This window comes from Tenrec ecaudatus, chromosome 13 (assembly GCF_050624435.1).
Source record: "Tenrec ecaudatus isolate mTenEca1 chromosome 13, mTenEca1.hap1, whole genome shotgun sequence".
NCBI lineage: Eukaryota > Metazoa > Chordata > Mammalia > Afrosoricida > Tenrecidae > Tenrec > Tenrec ecaudatus.
The window spans coordinates 64,049,239-64,075,986 of NC_134542.1; the positions used below are offsets into that span (position 1 = coordinate 64,049,239).

Here is a 26,748-nt window from a genome sequence, read left to right on the forward strand (position 1 = left end):
TCGGGATGGAAAGCCGCCTCAGGTCTGAAGGGCACCCATGGACTCTCACCTTCTCTGCTTCTATTCGGGAGGGTACACAGCATTCGGATGTTAAGGATACGATTATTGCATCGATCACAACTTTTTGCTGGCGTTTTTCAAACACACACATTCTAATATCTGTGCTGGCCACTTGGTGTTCACTGTTCTTTGTGGGTCTGGAGGTGACGCCTTCAGGGTGAGCTCTGCAGTCTTGGGAATACTGGTGGGTGAGGCGAGGTTTGGATGGATTACGTTAACTGCATCCTCATGAAATGCAAAAGCCTGCCCTGCCAATCGGGATTTTTCTAGGAAAAGGGCAGCAAGTGGTCCCACGGAGTTGGGGGAAGGGATGCGCATGGACCCTGGGCTCGGTGGGTGTCACAGCCGTGATCCACCGGGGTGGGATGCAAGCAAGGCAGCAGCTTTCAGATGATGTGTAAATGACTTTGACTTTGTCTCAAAACAGGACCCCGTCTTTCGTGAATGGGGGGAGGGGATGGGGAAAGTTTTCCCTATGGCTGGGAGAAGGGGTAGAGGGCGGGGGATGCCCCAGAAGAGGCTGGTGTTTGCATGGACTTTCCCTCCCCATCTGCTCGTCCTTCTGCACCGGCTGGTCCGGGCGCCCCTGGCCTCGTCCCTGCGTGGAAGCGGGCGGAGGAGCGCACGACCCTCGGCGGGCCGGAGGCGGGGGGCGCGCAGCAGCGGCGGCGCCAGGCCGGGCAGGCTGCGGGCCGGGCCTCGCGCGTCCACATGTGGCGGGGCCGCCGGGGGGTGGCGGGCCGCCGAGGGGGAGGGTTTACATCGCGGCGAAGTTCCCGGATGGTCGCAGCCTCCGGGCGCCCAGCGCTTTTCCTGCCGCCCGGCTCAGCCCGCGCCGGCCCAGCGAGAAGTTTCCCGGAAAGAAACATGCCCGGCGCGCCGCGGGCCAGGGGAGCCGCCCGGAGCCGCCGCGGGGTAAGGGCGCGCCGCCGGGGACGGGCTTCCGGGGTGTCGGGCCAGGTCTCGAGACGGCGGGGCCGGGGTGCAGGGCTGGGGGGCACCCGGGTCGGGACGCGGGCCGTCGAGGCGCTTCTGTGCTGCGGCCTGCGGAGGAGGGGACCCGCCCTGCCGGTCCTTCTGGGAGGATGCGCCCGAGCCGCACCCGCCGGGGGCCTGGGGGGCTTTGGGCACCCTCGCGGCGGGGGGCGAGCTTGCGAGTGGGCGTAGACGTAGACGCGCGGTCCGACCGTCCCCGGGCTGACCCAAGAGGCATCGCCGACACCCGGCCTCGCCGAGCTAGGGAGCAGCGGCGGACTTTGCTTTCCGAAAGTGCGGGTTCAAGTGCCCTGTGCGGCCGTCCCAGCCCATCTGGATCCCAGCCCATCTGGATCGTCGGTGGTTGGACCCTGAACTCCTGGAGATTAACAAAGGCTCTTGCGCCGGTGCGGAGGGGGTTCTGGTCCTGCTAAGTTCCAGGGAGCAGGCCCTGGGGACCTCAGGCTCCAGGCCCGGGCCGAGTGCCCCGGGAGCTTGCCCCAGTTGTCAGCAGCGACTTCGGTGAACTTGGTCCCTTTTTTATGGAAGGAGCGTCGCAGCTCTGCCCCTGGGACCATCCCTGTGGCCCCCTCCAACACTGCCCCCACCCTGCCACTGCTGGCGTGGGTGGCCGCTGCAGCTGCACAGTGCAGTCAGGTCCCAGCCCTGGCTGGGTTGTCATTTACCAGTTTCCCAAAACAATACCATCACCTCATTTTCAGCCCGTGACATTTTTTTCCCCTCCTCCAAAAAACAACCCAATTTCCATAACGGATAAAGTAACTCCTCCCGTAAGTTCTGTTTCAGTTTGTAAAGTTTTAAAAAGTTTAATGGATGTCAGAAATGGAGGTGAATTGTGCATAACATCAGAACTATTTCAAACGTACATTGTGGATGAAGTGGTTTTTAATATCTAATTCAGTGTCATTTAATACATTCACAGTGTAGTGCAGCCACCGTGGAAATCGCCATTTGACTTTTGGGGTGAGAGCCCGGAGCAGGGTCTCCGGCACCCTCTGCCCAGAGCTCAACTTGTCCTCTCCGGTGCCTCTGGGTGTTGACCTGCCTGCCATCCCTAAAAGGTTGATTTTTTTCAGAGCAGGGGCATGTTATGTTATTTTCCAACCCCCTAGTTGCCTCTAGGAGCTGACTCTGTTGAATGACAGTGTGCAGGGTAGAGCCTGCAGATGTTTTTAAAGCATCGTCTTCTTCCTGTGGCCCTACCCGGCCCCTGCCATCTTCTGGGCTCCTGGAGAAACACACTCAGGCTGTGTGACGGAAAGGAAAGCAATGCAAGCCAGGTACAGGTCAAATCGTGGGGCACGTAGTGGGAGGGAATCCCAATGGTGGTGGTGGGATCTTCTTACCCTTGTTGGTATGCTTCACAAATTGTGTCAATTCATTACTAATTACCTAGGGGCATCACGGAGGAGGTTGGGAAGTGCAGAGCTAACAAGTTATGAGTAAGCAGAAGATGTTCCAAAATTGATGGTGGTTACATTGTACAACTCTTCTTCAGTGCTTAAATTGTATGATATGTGGATTATATGCCAATAAAACTATTAAAATATATCATTAAAATGTAATATGTGACCCCAAACCAAACTCACTGCCATCCTGTCAACTCTGACTCAGAGGACAGGGTGGAACTGCCCGCTGCGAGTTTCCGAGATTGTAACTCTTCACTGGGTAGAGTTTAGTAGGTAGAAAGCTGGTAGATTCAAACTGATGACATTGCAATTAGCCCACAACATATAACCATTATGCCGTTAGGCTCCTGTGAGGTTTACATAAAAACAAAAGCCCTGTCTATTGTGTGCTTACCTAGATCAAGCCGTTTGAATCTCACTGTATCTCATCCAAGAAATGCTGAACTTTTGTTCTTCCTCCATTAAAGGGTGGGAGGAGCAAGGGAGATCAAGAATGAAGCAGCAAAAGGCACCAGCGCCAGAAATTGGAGGGCCACCCAGCCACCATACATTGCCGTGCATGGAGACACTAGAGTGACTAACTCCTGAACTGGTGGGGGGAGGGTGGGAGGAGGGGGGGAAGGTGGTGTGCCCTAACTTTTTACATAGATTGTCCCAGGTGCTAAGCCCAGGGATAAAGTTCTCTTGTGTGGGTCTGTGTAGCTTTAGTTTTTTGTTTGTTAATTTTAACAATTTATTAGGGGCTCATACAATTCTTATCACAGTTCATACATATACATACATCAATTGTATAAAGCACATCTGTACAGTCTTTGCCCTAATCATTTTTTTCTCCTTTTCTTTTTTTACATTTTATTAGGGACCCATACAACTCTTATCACCATCCATACATATACATACATCAATTGTATAAAGCACATCCATACATTCCCTACCCCAATCATTCTCAAGGCATTTGCTCTCCACTTAAGCCCCTTGCATCAGGTCCTCTTTTTTTTTCCCCCTCCCTCCCCTTTCCCCCCTCCCTCATGTGCCCTTGGTAATTTATACGTAGCTTTAGTTTTAAGAACTTATTTAGCATCTGGGAGTCATGGTAGTGTAGTGGGTTACATGTTTGGCTGCTACTTGCAAGGCCAGCAGATCAAAACTATCTACAGCTCCAAAGAGAAAAAGACAAGGTTTCCTATTCCTGTAAAGAATTACAGTCTCAGAAACCCATAGAAACAGTTCTACCCTGTCCCACATTGTCACTCCATGACAGTGAGGTGTGTGTTTGTTTTTGTTATCTGTGGTATCTGCAGTGCACACCAGAAAGACAAAACTAAACAAGTGCCTTTTGTTTGTTGTGATGTTATTGTTAGTTGCTATTGAGTCAGCCTGATTCATGGTGACCCCATGCAGAGTGGAATGAAACCCTGCCCAGTCCTGCCCCCTCCCACATCAGACCTTTGTGATGTCTGGTTTGGAGATGGAGACCTCCAGACCTTTCTTCCTCTGCTCAGCACCCTAACAGCACACGAGCCTCCACTGGCATATCATGGGTGGTGACTGCACTGAGGGGCATCGGCTGGGAGGCCAGCCCAGGGCTCCTCCGTGGAAGGCAAGAATTCTCCTGAGCTAGCAGTGGTTGTGAAAGTTCCTTCACTGATGAGTCCCAAGTATTTGGGGGATGAGCTGTGGTGGCGCCATGGGTTAAGCTTTGGACTGCTAACCACAGGCGGGCCGTTTCAAACGTCTTACTTGTTCCACGGACGGTAGATAAGGCTGCCTGCTCCGGAAATGTATGCGGTTTTGGACACCCTGAGGAGGAGTTCTACTCTGTGATGGAATCGACCAGATTTGCTTTGGTTTCCATATTTGGGATTCTACAGCAAGGCTCCTTCAGAGGGAGGAGGGTGAGGCTTTGTGTCATGCACTTTGGACATGTTATCAGAGAGACACGCCTTGGAAAAGGCCACCATGTTCGTGACGTGGAGGGTCTTCGGCAAAGGGAGGGCCATCAATGAGTAGACTGGCGCAGTAGCTGCAGCAGTGGGTTCCAACGAAACGATTGTGAGGATGGCCCAGGACTGGGTGGTGTTTTGTTTAGTGGAGGGTTACTAGGAGCAACTCGATGGCATCTCCCCGCCCCCCACTACCTCCCATGTAGCCTTCCCTCCAATGAGGTCTACCAAATTCCCGATGATTGTCGCCCTGAGCTCCCTGCGGCACTGTGCCAGCAGCCCTCAAGTAGCCTGGGCACTCAGACGTTTGGTCGGCTTCTGCTTTGGCCCAGGTCGCAGCAGGCATCAACACAGGGACAGCACTGAGGGGCCCTGCTGGGTGCTGTCCTGGGGGAGCAGGGAGACCTAGCTCAGAGAGACATGGTGTTTGCCCCCTAGATCCTGGGTCCAACAGCAGAAAGGTAAAGACAGACTGTGGTATCCAACATTCACTATATACACACACTGAATACTGGAGCATTTCCAGGAAAGTGAAATGACTTGTAGGTAGAGGGAGTCAGTCTTAGGCATTTGTCTATTTAACAAATACATGTTCTGTGTAAGGCTCACAGAGAGGAACACACAAACAGCCACTTTGTTTGTTACACCTTCTCCGCTCCAATTGAGGAAGCGTGCAGGTTTCACATCACTGTGAACAAAAGCCTCCTCCTCTCCTCAGTCGACCTGTATGGCCCAGCCCTAACCTCTGTAGGTTTGAAGGCCCGTCAAAATCATGAACTGTCTTCTGTGTGCTTTCTTCTTGGTAGGGGGCGTCGAGTCAGTGCGACCCGTGTCCTGCAAACCAGAGCGCTGTCCCTCACAATCCGCGCTGGGTCAGAGCCATTGCTGCAGCCACTGTCAGTCTGTCTCTGACGGCCGTCCCCCTCTACCCCGCCCTGTACTTTGCCAAGCAAGGCGGGCTCTCCTGGGAGCTTGTCTCTCCTCATCCCATGTTGCAAGTGTTTTATTTTCTTTGTTCTGACTTTTTACTGGGGGCTCTTAGATCTCTTATCACAATCCATACATTCCTCCAGTGTGGCAAATACATTTGCACATATGCCGCCATCAACATTTTCAAAGCATTCCCACTTGAGCCCCTGATATCAGCTCTCCATTTCTTCCCCCTCCCTCCCTCACGAACCATTGATAAGTTATAGATTACTATTATTTTCATGTCTTACATCATCCTCCGTTGCCCCTCACCCACTTTTCCATTGTTCGTCCCCCTGGAAGGGGGTATAGGTTGATCCTTGTGATCGATTTCCCGTTCTCCCCACACCCTCCCTAATCCTCCTGGTATCTCTACTCTCCTTGTTGGCCCTGAGGGGTTTATCTACCCTGGATTCCCTGTGTTGTGGGCTCTTATCTGTAGCAGTGTGCATGTTCTGGTCTAACCTGATTGGTAAGGTAGAATTGAGGTCATGATAGGGGGAAGGAAGCACCAGAGAGCTAGAGGAAAGTCGTGTGTTTCATCAGTGCTATACTGCATCCTGACTGGCTCATCTCTTCCCTGTGACCCTCTGTGAGGGGATGTCCAATTGTCTACAGATGGGCATTGGGTCTCCACTCTATGCCGCCTCCCCATTCATATTGAGTATGATTTTGTTCTGGGTTTTAGATGCCTGATACCTGATCCCATTGACACCTCATGATCGCACAGGCTGGTGTGCTTCTTCCATGTGGGCTTTGTTGCTTCTGAGCTGGATGACCGCTTGTTTATCTTCAAGCCTTTAAGACCCCAGATGCTATATCTTTTGATAGCTGGGTACCATCAGCTTTCTTCACATTTGCTTATGCACCCACTTTGTATTCAGAGATCGTGTTGGGAAGGGTGAGCATCACAGAATGCATCCGAAGTGTTTTAAGATGAAGTTTTTTTTGTCTTCCATCCATTGAAACATTTGTTTGGCAGGCTATCATATTTTTAATATTATTTGACAATGTCATCATTCAAAGGCACCCATTCATCTTCAGTCTTCTGACCCACTCTCCCGCTCTCACATGCATATGAGGAGATTGAAAATACTGCAGTTTGGGTCAGGTCCACCTGAGTCCTCAAGGTATACTTTGAAATAAGACCTTAGACCAATGGTTCTCAACTTTCCTAATGCTTCTACCCTTTAATCCAGTTCCTCATGTTGTGGTGACCCCCCCCCCAACCATAAAATAATTTTCATTGCTACGTCATAATTATAATTTTGTTACTGTTATGAATCAGGTGACCCCTGTGAAAGGGTAGTTCCACACCCCCCCCACACACAGGGGTCATGACCCATAGGTTGAATACCGCTGCTTTAGACTCACCAAGAAGCCCTCAGAATACGTCCACATAATTTAAGGCGTAACATCCCTTAACCGCTGTTGGAGTGATTTGGTTCTTAAGCATGGATGTGCGCGACTAGCCGTTTATGAAGACCTGGTTCTGTGATGCTGGGCTGAGACCTAGGATTCATTTGTGAAAGCCCCTGTTGGCATAGTGGATGCGAATTGGTCTGCTAACAGAAAGGCCGGCAGTTGGAAACCTCCAGCAGCCCCAAGGGAGAAAGACGAGACTTTCGACTCCCTTAAAGGTCTACGGCCTCGGAACCCACAGGGGCAGTTCTACCCTGCCCTGTAGGGCCCCTGTGAGTCTGCAGGGACTCAATGGCAGTGAGTTTGGATTTTTGGTTTGCAATGATGCTCATGTGCTCCTCCCTAGGTGCCAGCAGGTTGGGGCGCCAGTCCCAGGGGGACCTCTGTAGGTTTCTTCACCTACGAAACAAGAATTACACCTCCACCTCAAAGGGTTGTTATGAAATAGGATGAGGTCGTGTATGTGGACGGATCGCTTAGCAGGTTGTCTGGGACAGAGTCGCTGCTCTGTATTTTTGTGCTGTTGGCATCCTGTCGGTAGATACAGCACATTGTTGATATTCCTTTCTTCACATGTAAATACCAAAGGAGCCTAAACATAAGAACTCATTTTAATATAAAGTAACATATGATAGTCCCTTAGCTGCCTGTAGTTCATCAAGTATTTCACACAACTCACCTGATTTATTCTCCCAACAGCCCCAAAGAATCTCAGAACTTAATTGCTGCCAGGCTGTGGTATCTCTCACTAGTGGAGCCTACTTCACAGTGGTTATTAGGGCAGATAACAGGCAGAACAGAAAGACAAGTTTCCTGGCCCTTTGTTGGACCCAAAGACATGCCAGGGTAACATTGTGATGGTCACACAGTGGCTGCAGCCTATTGGATGGTGACTGGTGGGTTAGACTACCTGCACTAGGCTGAACTACTTTGGCCATGGGTAGCATATGCATATAGGGAGTCAGTGTCACGCCATTGATATTGCTTCTGTTTGTCCTTGTGATCAAAGGCCAAAGAATTGTGATTTCAGGGAAGAATGTTCAGTGTAGAATCTTCAGATTGGTCACAAATACTTGTTGAGAAAGAATACAATAGAATTCAATAGTCTACACGGTGTTTTACATTCTACTGTGATGAGTAATGACTGAAGTCTTTAAGCTCATGAGCTGCACTCTAAGGTGCACCACTTTGTCTCCATCTGGGGAAACCAAGAAAACTGAAGATGCCTGGAAACAGTCCAGTGGACTAATAGACCTTATGAACATCGGTCTCCATGCCCCTGAGACCAGAAGAACTAGATGGTGCCAGACTACCACTATCAACTGCTCTGTAAGCAATCACATTAGATGGTTTTGGATAGTGTTGGTAGTGGGGGAGACATAAAAATCTCAGTGGTCTAATCACCTAATAAAGACTGGTGGGATCCCCAAGACAATGGCCCTTAGTCACCCTTCAGGTCTGGAACGAACATACTTTGCAGACAAACAATAGTCAGGCCACGAGGGGAACACCAGTAAGGAGGGATGCCCACCTTAGAATACTCAACCCTTTGAGATTAAAAGGGCAGCGTTTACCCAACGGCATATTTCAGAAGGTTAGGAAGCAGGAGGGATGGAAACAGGTAGTATAGGGAAGAAGTGATGGATTGTTTGGTTTTTCAGTCTCCCCAAACAGTAAGTTAGTGCATAATAGATGCTCCGTGTGGAATGGCTGTTTATTTCTGCCCCTCTGTAGGAAGCTCGATGGAGGATTTGACACGAGTGAATATTACGTAGGCTTTTGTGTTTCGAGGAAGAATGCCAGGTTTCTGAAGACACTGAAGCAAGTTTCATCCTAAAAGTGGGTAGTCCTTCACCATGAGTGATACGTATAATGCAAGTTTATTTTTATACAAAGCTAGCTTTGTTACTGCCAGCAGTTGTTAAGTTATCCCCAACTCATGAGGAGTCTGTATGTGACAGTGGCTGGGTCAACCATGGGGATTCGCCGGGCTTTCGCTAGGGATTTTACAAAGTGGATTGCCAGGACTTTCTCATTAGTCTGCCTTAATGGGGACGCACCACTGAAAGCTGAAAGCACCCAGCCCTCTACTGACGATGGATTGTAGCCCCATATCAGGTGAACTGGCCAGGAACTGAAGCCGTGTCTCTTGCCGGGAAGAGGAGACGTATGCCAAAACACAGTGTCATTGAATTGATTCCGACTCATAGCAAGGGCAGAGTAGGACTGCCCCTTTGGGTGTCTGAGACTGGAAATCTTTTTTTTTCCCTTCCACCTACTGCCTGCACACCTGAAACCCCGACTCCCGAGATTGGAAGTATTTATAGAAGCAGAAAGCTTCATCTTTTTCCCATGGAGCGGCTGGTGGGTTTGAACTGCTAACCTTTTCCACCGGGACGTCTTCAGAATTCACCACTGGCTTTAATTAGCTTTAAGTGCAGCATATTTTTATATCTTACACATTTTTGTAATGTATTTTTTATGTCCTCCAAATTGAGCAAAGGCAATGCTTTTAGTAATCCGGATTTTGCTTTCTCGTGGGAAAGGTAGGAGTTCTTCGTGTAGAAGCTAAGAAGTCACATTTCATGGTCTGAATTAGAGCTTGTGTCTGGTTCATTTCCACAGGAATAAAGGTTTTGACTCACCTGCCCAGGAGTCCTGCTTTTGCTTTGTACAGAGAGGAGCTGTGACACCTGAGAAAGAGGCTTGAGCAGAGTCCAGAGACATTCTCTCCCCCCCCCCCACCCCGCCCCAGACTGACTCCTTTGTGTTTAAGAGCCAAACACTGATGTGTCTGCAGGAGCAAGGAGATGGTTAAGAAGATGGATCACAGCCAAATAATCGCCAGGGCCAGTAGAATCAGTCGCAACTTAAAATAGCCAGTTGTTTTCAAAACGAGAGGACCAAGGCAAAATGTTTGGCTACCAGGGTTTCCGTTTGAACAGGCAGAAGTTCATACGTGTGTTTCAGCATGCTTCTGCGTGGTCGGCGGGTGGCGGGAGACATGCTTTCTTTGTGATGCCCTCGGCTCGGTCTGGTGTAGGGTGCCTTCAAGGGAAGGTCAGTGGAAACAGCGGCCTTGGAGACGATCTGCAGGGCAGTTGAATTCAAAGCAGAGGGACAGCTGAGAAGCTTATGGAAACTGCTTCCTGGGATTCCCAAGGGAGAATCTTAGGTAGATTTCCTCAAGGGGCTTTTAGGAGGGAGTTTTAAGAAAATTGAAGACTGCATTGATGAGAAAAAGGCTAGGAAAGTTGCACCAGAGAAAAAAAGTTTCCCATTATAACAAAGCACCTTCACATTCTCCTTTGAAAATCTCTAGGGGAAACGTTGGTCCACTGCCCTGGTCTACCCCATTCAGACATCTCTAGTCCCCAAGCTCAAAGATCGTTTCAAAGGCACACAATCTGAATCTCTCGGGTGGCCAAACTGCATTTTTTGGTATGCTGTACAGCAGAGAGCTCATAATTCTTTGGTGGGGGTGGGGATAGATAAATGGATATGCCACCCTCTGAAGTATACACTAGGGGGTACCTCTCCCCCAGAATGGATTTTTTTTTAAAAAAACTTTATCGCCTTCAAAGTACTCTCCATTATACTTAATACATTTGTCAAATCACCAATTCTATTCTTGGAAACATTTTTCAAACTCCTCTGAATGGCTGACAGCACTTCTCGCTGTCAAATCACTGTCCTTTCATGTCCCTCTTCATTCGGGGTAACAAAAAGAAGTCAATGGAGCAAGGTCAGGTGGGAAAGGTGTGCGGGACAGGAGAAGCCTGCTGGTTTTGGCCCCAAACTGGAGCACTGAGATGACTGAGCAGGTGCATTGCCGTGGTGGCAAAACCAGCCCCCCATTTGTCACCCTTCAGGTCTTTTTTGTTGCACACCATTATATAATCTTTTCAGAACCTCTAAATAGAAAGCTTGATTAACAGTCTGACCTGGTGGAGCAAACTCCAAATGCATTATTCCCTCTCACATTGAAAGAGCAAATGAGCATCGGTTTGTGTGTGTGTGGGGGGGGTACCCTTGTAGACCTGGGGGGAGGGCATGTTGAGGGGCAATAGCTTACCTTCATGGTGATATTTTTATTTCACAAAGGCTTCTATGGTTTTATAGCAATACATTCAGACTTTGTGCATATTTGTTTTTCCTACATAGGAGCACATGCCTCTTTTAAATATATAATGATATATATTTAGGTTACTTAAGTACATAAGCCAATAGATATATATACATACTATATGCACACATTCTCTCATAAGCATTCCTTGTCCACTTTAAATAGACACAATGGCTACATCTTACCTCACTATAACAGCTTAGCATATTTTAGTTTCCTTCCTCCTAATCTCCCTCTTCCACTCCACGCCATCTGCTCACACATTTGAGGCTAATTTGTCTGCTTTGCCTGTTAGTGTGCTTTGTGTATACCGCTGCTCGATGCCTTTTCTCAGTGGCGTAGCTTTCTGCTGTAGGCATGCATGTCACTGACCCACTCCTGGCTGTCCAGAGCCCTCCATTAACCTGGAGCTCTCTTGCTAGCTCTTGTGGACAGTGATGCCTAAACAGCCAGTCCATTCAGTCAGCCGACTAGCCAACCCTGTGACAAAATATACTTCTTTAGAGGCGCAGCGGACTGATCCTTGGGCTGCTCACAGCGATGTCAGAGGGTCAAACTCACCAGCCACCCAGTGGGAGAAAGACGAGGCTACCTGGTCCCATAAATTTATAGTCTTCAAAACTCTGTATAGGATCACGTTAGGAATTCTTGTGGATTCAGTGGCAGTGGATTTGGTTTGGTGTTATACTGATCCCCTGGCCAGTGGTGGAAACTTCTTGCTCACTTTTTAACCACTTTTATGTTACTCCAACCATTTCTGAAACTTCTAAGCATTTGCTTTAGAAACTGTACGATTGATGAATTTGGATCTGGTATTGACCTAGTGAGCAATCAGACCATGTCTTAGAATGATGCAGTGCTGAAGTGTTGAACTTGACATCAGATAGTTCCCATTTAACCCTGTTTTAGTCTATAGAGACCCCCCAACTCTTTGTTTTCTGAGAATGTAATCCGTTAAACCAGTGCCTTAACTAAACTAATTGTAGGTTGTAGGGTTGGGTATGTAAATAAAGGGGGCAGTCAGAGATTGGTCCTGATACAGAATAAAAGTGCAAGCTCTGAAACAGCTCATATTGTGCTCCACTTGGAGCCCTGGTGGCATGGTGGGTAATGCATTGGGCTGTGAGCCGCAAGGTCAGCTGTTCGAAACGACCAATTGCTCCTCAGGAGAAAGACGAGGCTTTCCACTCCTATGGAGATGAGGTGCACACCAGGGAGCCGTGATGGTGCAGTGGGCACACGCTGGGCTGCTGCCCGCAAGCGAGTTGCTCCGAGGGAGAAAGGCAAAGCTTTCTGCTCCGGTGAGAATTTACAGCCTCAGAAACCAGCACGGACAGTTCTGTCCTGTAGAGTTGCTACGAGTCTGAGTCCACTCTATGGCAGTGAGGTTTTTTGAGTTTTCAGGAGCACACATCTGACAGTGGCCAGGAAGGACCACAGTGTTGGGGAAGAGGATTTAAAAAGCAACTTTTCTTTCCCACGCCCCAGAAGATGGACTCACAGATATGTATCTTTTATGGATATTTAAACTTGGACTGGCCTCGGGGTGAAACTCATAATTAGCTATTTGCAGCCCTTGAGAAAGACAAGTTCATTGAAGATAGAAAGGGGATTTTAAAAACTTCAGGGAGAGCATGTACCTCCTAAGCACTTGACTGTTAGATAGGAGGTGGGCAGTTCGAATCTGCCCACTGGCTGTGTGGGAGGAAAGACCCGGCGAGCTTGCGTGAACGTGACAGTCCAGGGAACCCGCTGGGCGGTTCGACTCTGTCATGGAGGGTCGCTCTGAGTCAGAAGCAGCTCGGTGCCCACCAGACCCAGAACTGGATCGCCAAGTATCATTTATCAGTAACCCAAGGCATCGCTGACATAGTCTCATGTTGTGGAAGTCAAGTGTCACGGTCTTTCTCCAAGATTTTAAGTATTTTTTTTTAACGCTTCACGTTTCTTTTGAGACAGATTCAGAAATTAGAGCCCCTCTTGGAGCTGTGTTATATGTTTTTCTGGGGGTTTTCTGGTATATGAAACCCAGGATTGATTAACCTATACGGACAGCAGTAGAACAAGGGTTCGGGGCGCAGGGTGCACAGTGGTATGTGGGGAGCAGGTAAAAGAGGACGTCAAGGTGTCCAGGAAGAAAAGGTATGTGTGGAAACTGTGGAAGCAGTTATACATTCTGCTTAACGTGATTGAAATATGGAATGATAGCTTGTATGTATTAAATCCCAACTAAAAAAAGTGTCATCAAATGCAGAAAAAAGGGATTATGTTGAGTGACCTTTAACAAGACCTTGGAGCTAGATCCTCATTATTTAATGTAACAACTCCCCCTGTCCAATATTCGCTTTTTTGTTGGGAATTGGGAGTAGAAAGAGTCCTGGGGTTCAGTGCTTAAGCACTGGGCTGCCATCCCCCCCCCAAATTGGCAGTTGGAATCTACTCGATGCTCTGCAGAAGGGAAAGATGTAACAGTCTGCCTCTGTGAGGATGGACAGCCTGGGAATGGTTGATTCTGCCCTGTGGAGCCCTGGTAGCGTGGTGGGTACCAGGTGGACTGCCAACCTAGAGGTTAGCAGTCCAAAACCACCAGCTGCTCGGAGGGGGAAGGTGAGGCTTTCTACTCCAGCAGAGTTACAGTCTCAGACACCACACGGGCAGCTCTGTCCCGTCCTGTAGGGTTGCCGCGAGCCGGGATTGACTCGGCAGTGAAGTTGTTTGTTTGTTGCATGGGGTCACGATGAGTCAGAATTCATTTGATGGCAGTGAGTTTGGTTTGGTTGGAAAGGTAGAAGAGAAGAGCAATTTCCTTTTGTAAAAGGACTTTGAGGATGGTATACTTTTGCCCATAAAGCTCCTTTGTTTAGAGAATTCTTACCCATCTCTTCTACTCTGAATCAAGTAAACAACCTTTCTCCTGGAACTGGGACTCCGGTTTATCAATCTCTAGGGCTGGCCTTCGTAATTCATAGTCCTGGAGTCTTTGTATCCAAGGAAAATGTGATGATAGTATTTTAAAAAATGAAATTACAGCTTTTAATTTGTTCAGAATCCAAAGTTATTATGTGGATTCTGTAAATTAAACCCAAAAGATAGGGCTTGCAAAGAAAGAAAACGTTCTTTTTTTTTTCTCACTTCCTCAAAACTCTAAACCCACCGAGGTCATCAGAAGTCGAGTACAATGTCAAAAGGTGAAGTTGTGTTACATGTTTTCCGGTATATGAAACCCAGCAAGTAGAATAAGGGTTTCGCGGGTGGGGAGGGGGGTGTATAGTGGTGGTGGGAGGGGCACAGGGGTTGGGGGTGGTGGGTAAAGACGACGCTAAGGAGTTCAGGAAGGAAAAGAGTGTTTGCAAACTGCTGGTGGTAGCAGTTGTATAACGCTGACTGACGTGATTCAGCTGTGGAATGATGATGCTCTATTAACTCCCAATTAATGATATTGTTTTTAAAAGTTGAGTTCAGGGTGTGTCCCTCCTCCACTTTATATATTTTTGTTCAGAACTTGTACACATGAATACTAATTTCCTACTATAAAGGGAATCAGACTGCATATATGAAGTTACCAAGCTTTAGTGGGGGTTTGCTTTTAAACTGCCATAGGTTGACACTCATCTCTTATCATGGCCACAGTGTTTCTCTAACCATTGCACTCGCTCACCTGTGGTGCCCCGACACTAGTTTGTCTTTGAACTTCATGCATGTGTGCGCGGGGGGAAAGGGGCGGCCGGTTGGGTGATAGGGGTAGACAGAGACAGAGACTTTTGTTAAGTAATTTATTTGTGGGTCCCCAAAGTGCTATTACTTTCCCAAAGTCCTGGTCATTCAAAGTCCCACCTAACACTATTTAAAAATACCCATTTCCCACATCTGGCCAATACCAGTCCGTTTAGAAGTGAAAACCTTCTCATCTCTTTCCAGGTTTGTTTCAAGTGATGGTTTTAGGAAACACCTGCCGCCATCTTTCCCTTTCAAAATACAATCCCTCCTTTTGAATTATTCATGTCTTTTTCCCTTTAATTTTCCCAATGTGCGTGTGGTTTGTCTTTTAGCATGGGAAGAGAAAGATGTGGGCCTGAACTGGTGGAGCTTAATTGGACTGTATTGAAATGAAACAAAACACTTGATTTCTATTTGTAATAAAGTAAATATAGACCTTTCAATCCCAATTTTCTCTCCTAAAAATATAGTATTTAAGAAGTTGTCTCAGGAAATAGAAATGTTTCAATAGGAACAAACAGAAACTTAGAAAACACAACGATGGGGGAAATGTTAAAGGACTTTGTTAAAGGACTTGGAGGCCTTTCGCAACCGTACAAGTTTCCCTCTTGAATCCAGAAGTCTGCAGACAAAGGTTCTTTGAGAGCGTGTGTGGTCAGTGATGCTGAATTGCATCAAGGGAAAGAGTGAATCATAGCAGATAGGAGTTGAAGGCTGAGGTGCCGCTGAAAGCTCCTGCCCCTGTTGGCCTGGCTTGTTTTCTTGGAGGTGAGACCAGATTCCATTTCTCCTGTCCTTGTCAGTTGCTGAGTTCATTATGAAATTATTTGCCTATAACGCTAGCTGTACATTGGCTAATCAGAAGCAGCTGTGCGACTGGAGCTGTGCACATGAACAGAATAACGAAACCAACCAGCGCACTGTCTTGTATTTGGGCAGAGGGGCCGGCTCTGCGCAGCCTGGAACAAGAACAGCGCTATGTAACTAACGTGACACAGATGGCCCAAAGACGGCGCGCGCGGCCGTGGTCGGAGCGGAGAGTCAGAAACGCTGGGAGCCACGAAGATCTGCCAGGATAAAGTGCTCCCCTCTCCTTAATGTCGCTGTTTTAAAAAAAGCATATCAGCGTGTGACCGCTAAGGGTTGGCGTCTCTGAAAGCAGTTTCCTTGTCTGAAGCACAGCCCCCTGAAAAGATAAGTTCCTGCATTCCGTGGCCTGCCGGACTGCCAGGGCTGCAGCTAGTCCAGGACTGCCTGCTCGGAAGCACAGCGCAGCCGGGACAGGCCACGGGTGTCTGAAAGTGAGCCCTGCAGAGTCGGGGAAGACACGGGTCCCCACGGCGATCCTCAGAACGATCAATCCTTGAGCAGAAGAACCCCAAAGGGCCCGAGGGGGCAGAGTGACCTCCACAGACCCAAGCCCTGACCACGCGGACCTGGGCCCATCTCAATGGAAACTTCAGTTAAGACAGGCGGTCTGACTCGTCCAGGAAATTCTCTAGATTTTGAATCTCGGTGTTTGGGCCAGCCCTGTGGGACGCTTAGCTTTCCACCACTTCAAAACATGAGTTTCCCTCTAGGCCGACAGTGCGCTGCCTCCCTAACTAGCCTGGCCTGGGTTCTGTTGGGGAGCTAAAGTAGCTAGCTAGCGTGGTTAGCTCTTAGCAGCAGAAGCAGGGACGAGTTTTGGTGGCTCAGTGGTTAGGCATCTGGCTGCTGCACTAAAGAGGTGTGGCAGTGGGCATCCACAGAGCTGACCGCCTTGGACCTGACTCTACTACGTGGGTGTCCGCAAGGGAGAATGGCTGCAGGGGTATTGGGCACCTTTCCCTTTCTGTCTTTTGTTTCTGGAATTTGTAAATCCCTTCATCTTCTTGGGGCCCCTACAGAGCGATGCCTGGGGGCATATGTCCCCTCTGCTCTACCCTCAAGCTGCCCCTGGTGGCGGAGGTCCATCAGTCTTCAGAGATAGTGTTCAAAACCAAAGTGACTGCACTGAGTCGAGCCGGACGCAGTGCGTGACCCTATAGGACAGGGCATCACTGGCTTCGGTGAGTTCTACATGGACTCTATTGGATCAGAAAGCCGCCTCTTTCTCCCTCAGGCTGGTCCTTTCAAACTGCTGCCTTTTGGTTCGCAGTCCAACGCTTAACCCACGAGCCCACTAGGACTGGACTCTTGAGAGCAAAGGTCATTTTAGGTGAAGAACAGCCTTTATGATATAAAAATCAAAAATACAAAATCATTCACTTAATTTCTTTTCCGTCACAGCCTCCTCTACTGGTAGGACGGTATGGTGAGAAGGGCCGGGGGCTGGGAGTTCACGGCTTGTACTCAAATTCCATTTTTGCCGCGGAGTTGCCATTTGACCATGACACTGAGTGAGGAAGCCCTATGCAAATCGAGTGTGAAGAAATTGCCGAATGCTATGCAAATTCAGTGTGAAGAAATTGCAGAAATGGGAAGACGATGCAGGCTCAGAATGGGACTGTGAATGTAGCCAAATCAGGTGCTGGCTCTCGTCTTAACAGTACAGCGTTAACATTCCATCGGATCAGCGCGCAGTGGACCTGCAATTTCCCTTTCCTTTGCATGTTTCCTTTGCATTGGCTATTTGTTTCTCTTCAATGGTTCGCCAGCACACACATCACGTATCACACATTTCACTCAGTGCAGCCATCACCACGGCCAATTCCAGGGTGTTTCTTCTTCCCTGTACTTGTTGCTCCACGTCCCACCCACCTCCCTGCTGTGTCCCTTTGATGCTATTAATCCAGTTGTCTCTATAGGCTCACCCACCCTGGATTTCATATGCAGAAAACCAGACCAAAAACAAAACACGAAATGACCCAACGATGGTGACAGAACGAAGCAGAGACAAACTTCAGTAGAAAAACAGTTATCGCTTGGATCAAGAGTGAGATCAAACGGCAAGGTGTCACATTTGATCTCAATGTTCCTGCAGGAATCCACCCTACAACGTCCTCTTCCTGCTTACAAGGCCTTTCCCACCCCTGGCCCATCGTCAGAGGGGATTCACCAGAGCTGCAATCGGCTTGGGGGACCCTATAAATGTTTGTTTTTTAACTTCAGCGGCTATCCATAGCCTTCCGCAGACTGGTGTTCAAAATTTAAGCTCCAATATCATTCTCTCCTTCGGGTTTGGTTTTTATTATTTTCAATTCTTGGATCACACAGACTGGTGTGCTTCTTCCGTGTGGCCTTAGCTGACACCCCACTTAGATGGCTGCTTGCTCTTTAAGGCAAGCCTACAGACCCCAGAAGCTGTTCTTTCTGATTGCTGGACACCCTTTGCATGTTTTTTGACTAAGTCTTTAATACATAAAGAAGCATATGTCTATCACATTTCTTTGATCTAAAATAGTGTGCCTGTATTGGATTGGTTGTGGATGTCAAGTTGGCTCAGATTCACGGCGACCCTGTGTGTTGAGTTCTTAGGATTTTCATAGCTGTGACTTCTCAGAGACAGATGGCCATTACTTCGGAGGCACCTCCCTCTGGGTGAGTTCAAACCACTAGCTGTTGCGTGCTTAACACTGTGCGGGCAGGTGCATAATATACAAAGATCAAATTCCATCTCGTCATACTTGGGGATATGTAATGAGGAAAGAGCATTGACTGAAACACTGACTGCTTTCAATTCCTGAGCTTGTCTTTGTACTATTACTTGTGGGAATAGGATTTGAGCTAGATGCTGTCCAGGTATTCCTGGAAGATTTTGTTTCATAGGCAGTCAGTAAAAACCACAGTGCTTCCCTCTGTACAAGCATGCGTACTTTGTTTTCACCCTCACTCTGTATTAGTGCACAACCCGGATCCACCTGTCCTCTCTACCTAGCACATACAGGGTTACTCCTGTGAAAGAAGATTGCAGACACAGGCAAACCCCAAACTCCAAGGCATCGATGCAATTCTGACTCATAGTGTCCTGGTAGGTCAGAGTAGAACTACCCTGTGAATTTCGGGGACTTTAAATCTTTTCAGGGAGACCGCCTCATCTTTCTCTTGAGCAACTGGTGGGTTTGAAATGCCGACCTAGGAGTTAGCAACTCAATGTAGCCCACGACACCACCAGGACTCCTATCAAACGTGGGCAAGAAGAGCCAATTCTCAACGCCATTGGACAAGTCTGAGCACTGCGGTAGTTTATGTCTCAGTTTTCGCAGCCGCTTGGCTCGGCAGTGAGTTCTTTGCACACCCAGACAAACACCACAAGCAGGTGGCTGTATGCTCAGAACTTGGCAGGAGGTACCCTGGTGGCAGTGGTTCCTAAAACACCCATCTACAGCTTCAGCCCAGAGAGTTCTGACCTGACCTTTGGCTGCAGTTGTGGCCCCTGCTGGCTGAGTCTCTGGTTTGCCGTTCCAGCTCTCGGTCTGAGGAGCAGCACATGGCTGTTGCGGCTCAGCTGCAGCCCATTGTGGGTGGTGGCCAGACAGCAGGTACTGTGCCTGGCTCTTGTCCTGGAGATTGGCACTAATATGACAGGGTCTGCAGGAGCACCTGGGCAGATTCTGGACCCAGGTAATGGCATCCCTGGGATCTTTTTGAGGTTAGAAAAAAGTAGCTGCCTGGTAGACTGAACCTTCGACTGAATGCAAGAGAGCCTAATCACCATTTGTAGATAGGGTGAGACTAGGAGTCCGTGCTGCCTGGGGGCTGTCTCCCGCTGGCTCGTCTGTGTACTGCGTTAACCGAAGCTGCTCCCCTGCTTCCTTTCTGCTCTGGCCCCAGCAGCAAGGGAAAGGGGCCACTTCCGAGTGATGGGAGCATGCGGATTAAATCGAGAGAATCTGGTGCTCTGAGCTGCAGGAGAGGGCCCGGCAGCGGGTCCAGGAAGTGGGGGTTTAAGAGACAGATCCCGAACCTCCTCCGGAGGGAGAAGCCCCTGGGCTAAGGAGGATACTGGAAGGGAGGGCATGGTGGTGGGAATCCCTGGAAGTGCCCGGGAATGTGTGGTCTTGCTTCAGAACACACTCACTAGGGCAAAAATCTGAGGATGCCTGTTCACACCGTGCTCACTCTTGGCCCAGGTTTTTGCATCTGCGGCGTCTTCTCGTTACCCCTACTCTTCACCTGTGACCTCCTTAGAACCCCCACCCCCTCCACTCCTTCCCAGTTCCACAGCTATCTGTTCAACGGCGTGTTGAGTAGCTCCCTCTCCATTAGGTTGTGAACTACTTTACCAAGCACAATGCCTGGCAGGTAGAAAGAACTCCGTAATTACTGGAGGGCTTCGATGGTGCACGCGTCTAGAGCAGTTAGCAGGAGTCCGTTTTGTCTAATACTTTATTCACTGTGTGGCTATGCACTACAAGAAACAAAGTGTGGGAAGTTATAGACGCCAACTAAGCAAGCATGGGAATAGAGCACGTCTTTAATTAGACTGGAAGTTGGTGGAATTGTGGAAATAATTTACCAGTGTTGGGGTGGTGGGGAATACACTGACGTCATAAAGCGTCTGTATCTGGTTTGGCTCTCCGGGGACTGTCTCCTGCTGGCTTGTCTGGGTACCACTCAACAGTATTTTGCCAAGCTCACAGAAGTCATGGATGGATGGCGTCCTCCTGCTCAGACTGGCAGCGATTCATTTTGGCTGTGGAATAATAAAATCTCTGGCCTCAGCTACCACACTCTGTGCCCCAGGGGTTGATGTCCCTGGGTCATTCGTTGCTGTGGAGTTGACGCTGACTCACGGGACCCCGTGTACCACAGAAGGTGATGGTGCTGTGCCCGCCTCACAGTTGTCTGTATGCTTGACGCCACGGCCATGGCCACTCTATGCTGAGTGCTTCCAGAGGCGGGGGCTCACCACCCAGTGCCACATCAGACAAGACTCTGCTGAGCCCCATAGGGTGTTTACTGGCTAATGTCCGCAGACAGCTTGCCAGGCCTTTCTCCCTACTCCGACGTCCTCTGGCAGCTACCTCGGCTGCCCCTGCAGGAGTTTGGAGTGCCAGTGGCACAGCTCCCAGCGCCAGGACAACAGGCGGGCCACTACTGCTGTACTCAACCAGTGGGCGGTGTGGGCCTACGTTGCAGCCTGTGTCCTAAATGCGCTCAGCACCACCCTATCAGGCAGGCACGACTACTATCTCCATTTAACGAACGAGGAATCCGCAGAGCCGGGATTCAGCCCAGACTCTTGTGGCTGCAGAGCCAGGATGCTTGGCGGCCATGGTGGTCAAGGACCCGGCGGCCCAGCAGACACAGGGTTCTTGGGCAGGGACGCCTTGCTGTTCCTCTGCTGGGGAAGAGGGCAGGCAGAAGCAACAAAGACTGCCTGCCGCCATCGGCAAGGGCCTGCGCTTGGTGGGGTGCTTTGGGTCTAGCAGTAACTTGGCTCTGAATCATCCCTTCAGCACCTGAACCCCTCGCAGACATATGTTCTAAATGATCCCCTAAGCCAGTGACTTAAACCTTCCTAATGCGGCGACCCTTTCATACAGTTCCTCATGTTGTGGTGACCCCCCAACCATAACATTATTTTCGTTGCTACGTCATTACTGTCACGACCACAGGTTGAGAACTGCTGCTCTAAGCCTTCAGGGTCTCCAGTGATACAGAAAAACCTCCTAAATTGTTGCCAGTGTTGGGTCATGTCACATGATGCCCACATGCATGAATGAAAGAATAAGGGACTTCCAGCTGAAGGCTTAGTGGAGTCCCCCCGGTTGGAGCGAGGTGGCAGCGTGAGCAGCATGTTGCCCGGCCTTCCATTTCTCAGCCCCAGAAAATGTAGATGACTTCCCGGAGGCCACCCTCGGCTTGGTGGCAGAGCTGATGCAAGAACCCAGGCTGGCTGAGTTCCAGTGTAAGGTCATGGCCGCAGGCGAGTGAGTTGCTTTGGAAGCCAGGCGATCAGATGGGCTTTCATTGAGAGCAAAGCTCCCCCAGGAGAGGTGGAGACGGAAAAGGCCACTTTCTCTCCAAGAAAAGCGCATCCCAACCCCTTGCTGCTCAGGTGGCCAGGCCTCAGCCGAGTCCTTCCTGGGGTGAGACCTGTGGGGTTTTGGAAGCCTCCCGGGCTGGAGAACCTGCAGGTCCTTCCCTCTGGGGGCCTCACAGCCTCTCTGCCCCGCAGCTCTTGGCAACTTGGTTGGGACGCCACCTCTAGGGTCAGAACCACAGGGCCTTGGCATTTCTGCTGACAGGGCCCATTGCAGGTTACCAGGGACCCCGAAAGGTGAAGAACAGAGAGATGATGTCAGGGAAACGCAGGCAGGATGGGAACCATTCTGGGCTGGGCTGTCTCAGCCCAACTTGTTGGTTGTCCAGTAGAGATGGCTCTGCCTCACGGGGACCTGACATGCAAAGTGAGGGCATGTCCCAAAGCACTGCTACAGAGCCATAGACACGTGTCTTAAACAGGAGCCCCACGATGGGAAGCTCTCGCTTCCTGACCCATGGCCGACCCATGCCTACGTCTGTGCTCTTGTCTGCCGTCACACCACAATGGCAGTGTTGGCACCCACGAGGGACTAGAGCTGTGTTCTTTTGAAATGTTCTTTGAGTTTGGGGGTGGGGGTAGGAGGTGGAGAAAAGTCTGAGGGTCAGGGCTGTGGGGTGAATGGAGGAAAGGGCTCCCCTTGATATTCTCAGAGGACAGCTCCTACCTTGGAGAGGAAACAGGTGCACTGTTGTCATGGGGTGGGGGGATTCCTTGCTGCACCTTCTACTCGCCTTTCTCTCAGGAATGCAATGCTTTTTTTTTTTTTTAAAGAAAAATCTCTTACCTGTGATTGCCCTCTGTGCTTAGACACTCCAGGAAAATCTCCCTCTTTGAAGTACCCAGATGAGATGCCATACCATTCGGTGTAGACCTTGTCTTGACCTTCACTGGCCCGGCATGTCCCTTGTGTTGATTGAACCCCATTTTTAAGGCACCCTAAGGAGGCTGAGACACGTGTGTTACTGAAAGAACTTGTCCGGAGCCATCTGCTGACCACAGAGGCATGTTTACACATGTTCTCTGTGGAATAAAGCCATGCCTTTATGAACGGGCGTCCGGTAGCCATCCTTTGTGACATGCTCTCGAAAAGCGTAGAACATGGCCCGGTCCTGGCCGTGATCACCGTTGTCTGCCTGGTCGAGCCCACTGTCACCGCTGCTATGCCAGGCCTCTCATCGAGTACCTCTTCAGTTTGGCTTGCTGACCCTACTTCACCCAGCCCAGAGGGGCCTGGGAAATAATGCCCACAGGCGAATGTTCCACGATGGTCTCGTCTGATCCCACCCACAGGAAGCACGTTCGAGGGGAACTGAAACCGTACGGACAGGGGAGAAACTTGAGGGGAATTCTCCACGAGCTGGTCCTCAACCCCCACACGGCTCTCCCTGCAGCTTCTCTGGACACTCTGAGGTGGGGGAACGCGCACTCTCCCTTCGTCTCCACAGACCCCACAGTGCTGCCTGCCACCCCCCCCCCAACCTGGGCAATTTCTCACTTCCACTTAGCTCGTCCTCTTTTCTAGTTCAGAAAAGGAGAAAATAAAGGTGGCCAAAGCAGAGGGCCAAACATAAGTAGCTCCTATCTCAAGCCAGATCTGAGGCCAGTGGCTCCCAAGCCCCATGGGGGCTTTCCAACCTCAGGTCTGTGGGCTGTCCTTCTTGGTCGAAGGACAACAAGGCCTTTTTTAGGGGGGTGGGGCTCTGATGTGTCCCAGAAACCTAGAATCAAGCAACAAAGCAGCAGCAAAGCAGGGGTTGAGAGTTAGGGTTTCGGCTGGCCGGTCCCCTGCCTCGCCCTGCAGTAGGGTGACCATTTTGAGCGTGCAGTGATGTGTGCAGACTCCGGGGGAGGTGCTGGCTCAGGCTGCCCCAGACCCTCCTGGAGCCCCGGTGGCCCAAGGTCCAGGGCTCCCACGGAGGAGCCTGCTGAGGGCCAGGCACTGACTGGGCTGAGTGCCAAGGGGCCCTACCTTGTCCTGAACTGACTGTCTCAGCTCCAACGTAAACTCGTGGGTTCCCATGAAGCCTGCCGTGGCTGTTTCCTTTGAGGAACTGCAGGGCAGGGTGTGCTGTAACTGACCCCATTGCATAAGATGACTGGGCTAGTTTCTCCTTTTTCTCCCCCAGGGAGTCGATGAAAAGGGCCATGGCAGAAAGCCTATGCAAAGAAAACCAAGTGCACAATCATCAAGTCATTGCCAACACCTAGAGACCTTAAAGGGACAGTGGGACTGCCCTCGGGGCTTCCAAGGCTGTCAGTCTTTAGGGAAGCTGGCTGCTCCTAAGCTGCTTGTGCATTTGGTTGGCAGCTTTGAGCTTTAGCCGCTGTGCTACTAGGGTGTCTTTAGCCATAGGAAACTAGCCTTGCATTTTGTAATGATGTAGGACCCACGCCGGATGTAAAGCCGGTGAATCCCTTTGACTAGCAGAACGGTAGGTGAGCAGATATATTGGGCGGTGTAAGACACAGCAAAAAGAGAAAAGAATAATAGTTAATAACCAGGGTTCCTGGGGGGGGGTAGGGGGAGAGGAAAGGGATAAAGGGGAGCTGATACCAGAGAGAGCAAAAAGAAAGAAAATGTTTTGAAAATGATGGTGGCAGCAATTGGACAATCATGCTTGATCTACTCAAACTAGATTGTTATATCTGTAAGAGCTCCCAATAAAATGAGGAAAAAAGTATATTTTGGGGCCAAAATGTGAGAGGCTGAAACAAAAAGGCTACAAGCAAAGGTTGAGTTTAACTAACAACACACAGATGCAGAAATTCCTACCTTTGAAGGACGGGGTGGGGGCGTGTCTCTGAGTGACACTTAGAGGGAGTCTCTGTAAGCAGAGAGGAGAGCGTATAAAGAAGTACTGTCTAACCCAGTGTCCTAAAATTGCTTTGGAACATGATCCAGAAGAAGAAATACATTTTTAAAAATTGAAATCCAGTATATACACACAAATAACAGCGCAAAAGTTTTGTGAAACAATTCCTGTTGTTATGAAACGCAGCATATTTTTGAATCTTATTTTTTTAAAAAAAGGGAAGGCAGGCTGCAAGCCACTGAACTGCTTCAGCAGCAGGAGAAAGGGCAGCAGCCGTGGTTTGTCCAGCGGTGATTTAGACGGCCGATGGAACCAGCCAATCTGGTAGGGGAGGTCTGGTGCCACAGACGCACGCGGTCCCTGGGGAGGGTCTGGTGAAGCAGTGATGGTGCCTGAGGAGGAGGACGGAGGTGGTGGTCAGGGGCAGCTGGGCTCTCATTCTGCTCATCAGGAAACATCTGCCAGTCTGTGATGCATTGTCCCAACGCAAATAAGACACAGGCCCTGCTCCTCACACGAGGGTGTGTAATAAGAACCATCCAGTGTGATTTGCAATGGAACGGAAGCATAGACCGACACAGGAAGCCTGGGGCCCCTTCATTCTGAGTCGCCTCCGAGAAGAAACCACGTTATCTGGGGTCGATTTGTGGTTACAGCCCTCCTGCTGTGTCTCCCAAGTGTTCCAGACACGTTTGTTGAAAGACCGTGGTACCTGATGGATCCATGCAACTTAACCATTCCCAATCCTGGTTTTCTGTGGTAGAATGGTTAGTAATACATTATTTGAAGGGCATTTTAAAATGCTTCACACTGATATGAGCAGGTGGGTGAGAACAGATCAGCAAAGACCTGGAGAAATTTGGGTCGCCTAGCAGAACTGCCAAGCCCCATCTGGGTTTCAGGTCCTCTGCAGAGTGCACTTTGAAAGAGTTGACCTTGGTCCAGTTTGAGTTGTAAGCGTCCTGGCTGGTCCATCTAAAAGTGAGTCTTGGAACAACTTGCTCTGCCTCTTCACAGCAGGGGGTGGGGTTGGGGTTGGGGTGGGTGGAGGCGTGGAGGGAGCCCAACCCTGGTGCTCAGAGGACATGAGTGAATGAGTTCTGACTTGCCCCCACTGCTCATGAGAGACTGAGCCGGCTCGGCTCAGGCAGTTTGGAATGATGATACGTCAGGCTCAAATCCCCCCACATTTCAGTGGGGCAGTGAGCTTCTGAACAAGGGGGCTTGTAGACGACTTTCTGTTGAACCCTAAATGGAGTCTTTGTTTCATGGCCTGGACCAACCCGGCCCTCCTGAGGTCCTCGAGACTTCCCAGATCTGAGGCCACACTGGCTCGGATCCCAATGCAGAATGAAGGCCCTCCTCAGTGCCCTCCAGCTGCCCAGCCCTGAGGGCTGGCCTTCAGTGCCAGGCTCATGGGTTCAGACCCCAACTTTCTGTCTGTCCTGCTGCTGCAGGCAATAAGCTGCAGGTCCTTCTTTCAAGCAGCTCAAGTGGGAAGGGGGGGGGAGACAAGGGGGCACAGGGGCCATAGAAAGACAATGCATGGGAGAAAAGTCAGCACAGGATCGCTGCCCTGCAGAGAGCACAGGGCCCCTGGAGACCTGTGCCAGGGAGTCACCCGAAGCTGGACAGATTTCACCTTAAACAAACTGCCCAACCTTACAGATGCTCATCCAGGTTCTACACAGCCCCGTCCCAGAGCAAATAGCTGGGGACAACTGGGGAATGGAGAGTGAGCACACTCCTCCAAGGATCCCCTGGGACCCAGCTCCAAAGAGCAGGTGGCTCACGGGAGAGAGAGCAGCTGTTGGGACCACGCATGGGCGCAGGAGGGACTTGACAGGGGTGGGCCCTCGAACAGATGACCCTCTGTGTTCTGAGAATGTGTGTCTGAGTAGACCCGTGGATATCACAAACGGTTAAGCCCTTGGCTAGTAACCAGGAGGTTGGTGGTTCAAGTCCACCCAGAGGCAGCTCAGAAGCAAGGCCTGGCAATCTGCTTTCAAAAAAAAAATGAAAAATCACCACCGCAGAAAACCCGTGGAGCACAGTTCTAATCCGGAACAGATGGGGTTGCCGTGAGCCATCATCAACCCGCTCTGGTTTGGGCTAGTGATTGACCCCTAATGAAGGCAATATACCGGAATAAGCCCAACACCAGATGCAAAAGAGCAGGGAACTAAGAATGGCAGTGCAGCCCGGCCTCTGTGCAGCCTTGGGCCATTCTCAAAGCCCCTCGCCTCTCCGGCTCCTCATCCACACATGGGGGACTTGGAGATGCCCCGTGGGCCGCCTTTCTCCAGACACCGAGTGGCTT

The 26,748-nt window shown here is 50.1% G+C and overlaps 1 protein-coding gene across 1 annotated transcript in view; it reads left to right on the plus strand.

Annotated features, from left to right (window-relative positions):
• Window positions 1-762: 762 nt before the first annotated feature.
• WIPF1 (WAS/WASL interacting protein family member 1) overlaps window positions 763-26,748 on the plus strand; it is a 131,222-nt gene continuing 105,236 nt past the window's right edge. The window contains exon 1 of the mRNA XM_075529000.1: window positions 763-975. The gene's annotated coding sequence lies outside the window, so the exon portion shown is untranslated. The remainder of the gene's footprint in view (window positions 976-26,748) is intronic.